The sequence below is a fragment of the Arachis ipaensis genome, chromosome B04 (assembly GCF_000816755.2).
Source record: "Arachis ipaensis cultivar K30076 chromosome B04, Araip1.1, whole genome shotgun sequence".
Taxonomy (NCBI): Eukaryota; Viridiplantae; Streptophyta; class Magnoliopsida; order Fabales; family Fabaceae; genus Arachis; species Arachis ipaensis.
In genome coordinates this window covers 124,814,408-124,820,090 of record NC_029788.2, presented here as the reverse complement: position 1 = coordinate 124,820,090, position 5,683 = coordinate 124,814,408, and the positions used below count along the sequence as shown (strand labels likewise).

At 30.4% G+C, this 5,683-nt stretch overlaps 1 protein-coding gene and 1 non-coding gene across 4 annotated transcripts in view; both read left to right on the top strand.

Annotated features, from left to right (window-relative positions):
- LOC107638112 lies at positions 3,008-3,948 on the top strand. The gene is made up of 3 exons (XR_002361920.1): positions 3,008-3,143; positions 3,224-3,294; positions 3,398-3,948. It is a non-coding gene; the product is annotated as an uncharacterized LOC107638112 (transcript).
- Positions 4,698-5,683, top strand: part of LOC107635225 (2-dehydro-3-deoxyphosphooctonate aldolase) — a 7,448-nt gene continuing 6,462 nt past the window's right edge. For all 3 annotated transcript variants that reach the window (XM_021121948.1, XM_021121947.1, XM_016338628.2), the window contains exon 1: positions 4,698-5,055. The gene's annotated coding sequence lies outside the window, so the exon portion shown is untranslated. The remainder of the gene's footprint in view (positions 5,056-5,683) is intronic.

Sequence of the window (5,683 nt, the reverse complement as noted above, 5' to 3'; positions counted from 1 at the left end):
GATATTTAAACATAAAATTATTTTATTTTTGTAAAAAAATTTTAAAAAAAATATTTTTTTAAAAAATGACATCCAAAAAAAATTTAAAACACTTTTTAAGAAAAAATATTTTTTAATACATTCAAATTATTAACGTAGTTGGATATTATTATATTAATTTCAAAAGGAGGTTATACATTTTAATATCTTTCTAATGATGCTCTAGAATAAAAAACAATAAAACAAAAACGTGAGTATTTAATTATCATTTTGTAAATTACAATTAAATAAGTTTTAGTTTATGATTTTGTTAGATGGGATAACTATTTTCCAAAGCCACGCTGTCACGTTACGTAGGTGTTGCTTGTAAGCCTTCGGTTATTTACAAAAATGGGCCTTCCCTTTTAGGTGGCTTCTATTTTTAGCTATGTCTTCATGTCCTCTACTAGTTTCTAACCTTTGCCTTCACCATTTATCTTTCTTTTTCTTTGCAACTGGCAGCATATATTTTTGGACGGGGAATAGTCTTATAAAATTAAAAATACATCAATTAAATTAAGGGTTGATTTAACTAATTTGGTCAAGTGGCTAATTCGTTTATTTACTTAAATAAATATTAAAAATTTAAATTTTATTATATATATAACAATTTATTAGTGATTGATTAAATTAGAGAATATCATAAAAAACTAAATAAATTAAACGTTGACTTAATGATAGAGAAAAACAAAATAATGTAATACAAAGAAAAACAAAATAATTTAATGGGCAAATTATGTAATTAAATAAACTGAGTTTTAAAATTATCTAAATACAATCGTTAATAATCAGTTATATTTCGATCATATAACTAATTTATATAAATTATTATAGGATATAGAATTTTAAAAATTTAAATATAAATTATTTTAAGATAAACTAAAGTACAATATAAATCGTGACACCTTAAAGCATTTAAATTTAAATTTTAAAAATTCTGAATCAGCTACATCCTCTCTCACTTTCCGTTGAGATTCTATGCTATCTTTCTTTCTGTCCTTGAGGTGAGTTTTTTTAATTTTTTAATGATTTTTTATTAATTTTGTGAATGTACTTCTTTTGCAAAATATATAACAATATGTCAATATCTGATTTTGTGAGTGTATCACAAAAGAAATCATAGTTTTAGTTAAAAAACAAAGGTAAAATCGACTAAAAAATTTGAATATAGAAGTAAAATGAGTACTATATCTTAACGTGGTAATTTTTTGTGTTTTTTTAAAATTATAGAAAGTACACAAATCGTACTTTTCGATTTGTGTTTAAAAAATTTTAAAAGTTTGGAGTACACAAATCGAACCCATCGAATTGTGTTAAAAAAATTAAAAAATTTTGGAGTACACAAATCAAATTGTCTCATTTGTGTATTCCAAATACACAAATCGGACAGTCCGATTTTTGTATCTATTAAAAATCGTACGATCCAATTTGTACTCCCAATATTAAATCATCTCACATTTTAAAAAAAATATCACAATTTAAAAAAATACCATTGTTAATCCAATATTAAAAATAAAAAAATATTTCTACCTATAACAAATATATTTCTACATAAAATACTGGTTTGTCCATATTTTTAAGATTTATTCATAATTTTTAAATTTAAAATTCAAATGCAATTATTCAGTGTTATATTTGTCATATTTTAAATTAATTATTTTATATTTACGTAAAATAAAATTAACGGATTGAATTAATAATTTATCAGTTAAATCAATAATTTAGTAATTTAGTCGATTCAATCCCGGTTTAATTATGATAATTAATTAATTATACGGTAGTACTTTATATAAATTATTAGTTACCGAACCAAAATATAATTAATTTTTAATTATTATTTAGATAATTTTAAAAATTATTTTATTTAATTACTAATTTATCCTAATTTAATATTTATAAGAAATTAAAAAGCATATTTAAGGCTTAAAGAAGTTGGAGGAAAGAAAAACATGGGACGGCCAGAGAGGTAGAGAGGAAGAAGAAGAAGAAGAAGAGAAGTGGAGTCTCAACCAAGTCTCCCAATAGCTCTATAACACTTCAAGATCCTCCTGGTACGGTTTCCTTTTTCAATTTCACTTTCTTCTCATCCAATTCCAACTCATTCCCACAAAAGGAAAATCAAACTAATACAGGAGTATAAAAAATTAAAAATCTTTTCTTTCCCCCCTTATTTTCTGTTAACTTTTAAAATTCCCTTCGAATTTTCTTTTATCAAGGTTAGTTGATTTACTCGTGCAATTGCTTTAGCATCTTCAATGAATTTTGGATTTGCGTGCTCCGAAACTATTCGATTTATGTCTCTGCGCGAATTTCCTTTCTGGGTTTTGTTCCTTGTGTTTTATATTTTATGTTTTTCTCTTTTTTTTCATTATTCTCTATTCTCAACAAATAATTGCCATTTACTGACTTTATTAATTTATTGCACTATTCGGATGTTGGAACTTGTCATATAGGTTATATACTAATGCACTGTCTTAATTTAAGTATATGTTGCTCCATGTTTATTTCCATTTTTGTTTTAGTAAACTTGTACGTCGTATGTTCTCAACCGGCCTAGGTAGTAGCCCTTTAGTTTCAAAAGAAATAGATAAGTCAAAAAGTAAAAGTGAAAAACCAAGAAACCATCTAGGTATCTATCTCTATTTGCAATAAATTATATCAATCAAAACATGATTTGGTTAAATTAAACACAATCTGCCATGATTGTAGTGATGAAATCAGGATGAATCATTGTCCAAAATCGGTTTGGATTATTATGGATAATTATAATCTGATATTCTTTAAAGTTGTGTGTGTATGAGTAATCGTCTATGCTAAATTAGAAAAGGTAAAGCAATTCTTAGGAATTTCTCATCACACACAAGTGGATCAGCTTTGCTTCCTTCACATGACGTTTTAATTTTACAGTAATCTTACTTTTAGCTTCATTGATGGGTAAAGCACCATGATTCAGGGCGATTTCCATTAATAACTTTTTCTTGTTATGAGTTGAAGGTGGCAAGAGCCACATGATTCTGTCAAGAGACAATCTTAACTTATCTATATTATTATGTTTTATATGTTTTTCAGGTTGTCAATATCAATGGGGAATCCCAAGAGACTAGTACCTCCTCATACCATAGCAAGTAGGCTTATTACCAGTATTGATTTTCTTCTTGTTCTTATCTCCTTCATTCTTTGTCTCACTGTGCAAAACTTCTACCAGTGTTATCAGGCACATACCCCTAGATTCAATTGACCCATCCTTGGCTATTGGATTTTACTGCCGAGACAAAGGTTTGCTGGTTTCTTTGCCTTAATTTCATGGCTTAAAATAACTTGGGTAACATCTAAGCTTTCTGTTGACCCTGATAATCTGCTTGTTAATGGTGGCTGTCAGATGATTTCGACGACTTCTGTTCCCGAGCTTCCAAGCTTGCTGAAGAATCAAATGGCGCCCCATTATTTACGGTAGCTCAGTCTTGGAGGTTCTTATCGCAAACCGCTAGTAACAATGGGCCGGGTGGCAACCTTGGATTCCAAGACGATGATTCCGTAGATATGGATGTTGCGAACGAAGCAGGCAACAATGAGGATGATTGGCAACTCCTGTAATTCCAGAGTTGCGCAAGGTTGATTTGAAGTCATGGGTGGAAAAATTTGTTGTTTGATTCTCGTGTGCCTAAGCCTAATTTGTCCGTGTTGTTGATGCCTAGTTTTTGGGGCTCTCCATAATAGGCTATGTAGAAAAGTAAATTATACTGAATATGATTCTTTGGCTTAATTTATTTGCTCATTTGTTGATATAGCTAACTAAGTATTTGTTGTACATTACACGGCTAGTTTCATTCATAGTTGTTGCTTGTACCCTTCTGTTGGTTACAAAGTACAAACTCGTAGTGGGATAATACTTTTGAACTGTCAAATAAATGGTAGAAAATGATTCAGAAATGCTGTCTTGAAACACAAGCTTTAATATAAAGTATAAACTTAATGCAAAATGGTTTCTTTAACATACTTTTTTTTTTATAATTTGTTTTAACCTAATGTAATGAGATTGAAATGAATGAGTCAATGAGATAGGAGAGATTTAACTAGAATGTTAATAGTTGAGAAAAGCAACAAGAAAAAAAATGGAAGACTTGGAATTTGATTGTTGAATATTCTTCTTATTTGCATATGATGTTTAGATAAAAAAAAAATTGCTACATTTGTAGCAATTCAATGTCTAAGGGTTTGATTTCAACGCCTTGCAAATCATTAAATAACTCTGGGAAACATTCGTGGTTTCTAGTCAACTTGGGTTGGTCATATGATTAAATCACTCGTCTGTTTAAATAAGCATTGGGAGTTTAAATTTTATTTTATACATGCAATAATTTATTAATTAATAACAACAAATTCTTAACTATAAGAAATATCATAAAAAATCGAAGGAAAAAAAAAAAAACCATTTATGGCCTCTAATTGAAAAGAGTAAAAAACAAAAAAAAAATTTCTAAAATCATAATTCATGATAACAAGCATAATATAATAACTAAGTTCTAAAAATTGAATTGGACCAGTTCGTTCAACTGAATTAATTAAAACCAATCTTTTAGTTAATTTTGCTGAGATGAAAAATTATTTAGTAAATAAAAAACCGGTCGAACCCACGCTTAACCAGTCTGACCCGAAGTCCCGAACCCACTATTAGTGAATCTGTGAATGTCATCCATAGCCCCATACATAAGAAGAGAGACATTGCCCTGGCAGCCTCTCACCCCCACCTTCTCCATCGCCGAACTATTCTCCGTCGCGCAGAGGCTGTCGTCGCCGCTGGCATTGCCACAGAACCCTCAAGTCGCCGCTGGATTAGCCTCACCCTAGCCTCCCACTTCTCCCGTTGACGTCGCTCACCTTCACAGAACCCCCGCTCACGTTCGTTCTCTTATCGCCGGCGCACCTCAGCTCCGTTGCGGTCCTCTTTCCGGCGTCGCTCACGTTCGTTCTATCCTCGTCGTCTCTCTCTGTTCAAGCTCTCTCTCTCTCTCTCTCTCTCTCTCTCTCTCTCACCGTGTAAGCCTCCACTGCTTCTTCAGTTTCATTAAGGTGTTTGATGTAGGTGTAAAGATAGGATTACTAGCCCTAAGTTTCATTTGGTTTTGATAAATCCAATGTTATTCTTCAGTTTTACCTAACAGGTTATTCTATAATTCTATTTTCTCGATTCAAACTTCAGTTCATAGCATATTAGAGAAACACATCACAGAAAATTTTTGGGTCATAATTAATGTCTATGTCACTTGCAATAATGCAATCTACCCTATAATTTCTAGACTTGTATGATTCATAGATTCAATTTTGAAGAATTCAAATTCATTTCATGATAGAGATTGAATATTATTTAACGACTGAACTATTTTGCAAATTGTATTAGCGAGACATTTCTGTACTAAAGTTTTCACCAACTAAAAATTTAATTGCTTTAAGAGATTTTGAACTTGTGACCAGAAGGAACCACAAACTAAGTGAGCGACTCATTAACAACATCATCATTAGTTTTTTTTTTCTCTTTGGACATCTGAGTATATTTTGACCGATCTCCATTTGTCTGTTCTCTGTTTTGGTATTTTTGGCTCTTTCCTTTTTGATAGATGAGACTTGCATCATCTTTTTTTTTTTCTCATGTAATGTAACGTGGGTA